At 50.2% G+C, this 1,798-nt stretch overlaps 1 protein-coding gene across 1 annotated transcript in view; it reads left to right on the top strand.

Annotated features, from left to right (window-relative positions):
• The first annotated feature begins 250 nt into the window (after positions 1–250).
• The window catches only part of LOC140330456 (alanine aminotransferase 2-like), a 34,736-nt gene continuing 33,188 nt past the window's right edge, over positions 251–1,798 (top strand). The window contains exons 1-2 of the mRNA XM_072410594.1: positions 251–366; positions 1,020–1,132. The gene's annotated coding sequence lies outside the window, so the exon portion shown is untranslated. The remainder of the gene's footprint in view (positions 367–1,019; positions 1,133–1,798) is intronic.

A 1,798-nucleotide genomic window follows, 5' to 3' on the forward strand; every position in this document is an offset into this window, starting at 1 on the left:
TTATCCTCCATGTATTATGGTAATACACATGTGATATCAGAGATGATGGGGATTATCCTCCATGTATTATGGTCATGCACATGTGATATCAGTGGGGTGGGCCAGCTCTCCGGTAAGGCTGCATGTCTCCCCCTGGCAGGGCGCAGTCTCTGCACTGCAGTTTGGGCGGATGCTGAGCTGGTAGAACTCAGAGCAGTCTGTGATGGAGGGAGGAGAGGATGAGAGCTGAGGATGGGGGGCTGGGGATGGAGGCTGGGAATGGGGGCCTCTCACCCATCTGCCATCTCCTCGGGGGGCTCTGAGACTACAAAACAAAGCTGGCGCCTTCTCCATCCTCATCCTCAATATAAAGAAGAAGGAGTGCAGGTGAGTCTGATTCTATAGGGCCCGTCTGTCTCTTCACCCCTGCCTGTCTCACCTCTGCCTCCATCCCCGTCTGTCTCTTTGGGATGGAGCTGTCATAGCAGAGTGCCGTATGTTCCATGGTTTGGGTATCCCCTACACACGTGACTATTATCTATTATCAAAAGATATTTGCACAGATGTGACTGTCAGCTCCTTGGGCAAGCCCTTGACCCTGTAGTTATGCTGGTAATTGAAGCCATTCTGTGCTCAATCAGCGGATAATTCACCATTGTAAAGCCAATCCATCACCGGTGACATACATAGACCTGATTGCCTTTCCATCCGGCACCATCATGTGATCATCATATAGTTCCATAAATGTGCCACCTGCGGATCATCGCCCTGGTCAGACGACCATTCCTGCACCCCGTGCCCAGCCTGCACACATCGCATGTTATATATGTTCATAAATATATATATAGGCATACAGCCCATCGACGCAGCAGCTGCACGCTGGGAGAGGGGGAGGGGGTCCCAGCTTGACTTACACACCACGTGTAACCTGACTCTGACAACACGCGTGTGCCCAAATCTCCGGACCAAACTGGTGGGAAATATTTGGGGAAGGGGGATCGCTGTGACTGACCCCCGCTCTCCCTTCTCTCGTTCTACAGATATCAAAGGTGTGACCTCGACTAATCTCCAACGCTGGTGGGAAGTGAAGCTCAGACCCCATCCAGGAGCAGCGGGAGCCCACCCTGGGGCAGGACGGAGCGGGCACACAGAGGTAGGGAACTCTGGGCTCAATGCTCAGAAGTGGTCCCGGGCTCAGGGGTCTGCTAGGGAAGAGATGACGGGTTCAGTGTGGGGTCAACTTTACCCCAATTTTCCATCACATTATTGGGGTTTTTGCTTTTCCAGGTGATGAGATTGAGCCTCAAACCTTTTCATCATCTTCTGCACCAATGGAGACATCAGACACATAAATAACCCCAACATTTTGGGAACAGGTGTCCGCTCTCCAAGGAACAACCTGGAGATTTTGATGATTCGCCTATACGGCACCAGTGTCTTCATGTTATTCAAAGGAGCTTACAATCTAATGGCCCCGCCATAGTCTTGGGCTTGGGGAAAGACACATAACGCACTAGTATGTTTTTGGTAGGAGGTAGTAAACCTATCTATCACATTGAGAACATATAAACTACATGTGGATAGAGTCCTAGCTGAGATTTGGGACCCCCATGCTGCAAGGTCAAAGTGATACCCAATAAGTCTCTGTGATGGACCATTTAATGATCTATGAACCATTTCAAGAAAAGCTCAGTGACCACAATTAAACTTTTTCAACTTTTTTTTTTCATCTGGGCAACAGTGAGAGGTGCAGGCCATGGCGTCTCTCCTCCTCTGGCCATATTTTGGGCTGATCACCACAGTCACCTATAGGGCCACC

Source organism: Pyxicephalus adspersus, chromosome 5 (genome assembly GCF_032062135.1).
Source record: "Pyxicephalus adspersus chromosome 5, UCB_Pads_2.0, whole genome shotgun sequence".
NCBI classification, from domain to species: Eukaryota; Metazoa; Chordata; class Amphibia; order Anura; family Pyxicephalidae; genus Pyxicephalus; species Pyxicephalus adspersus.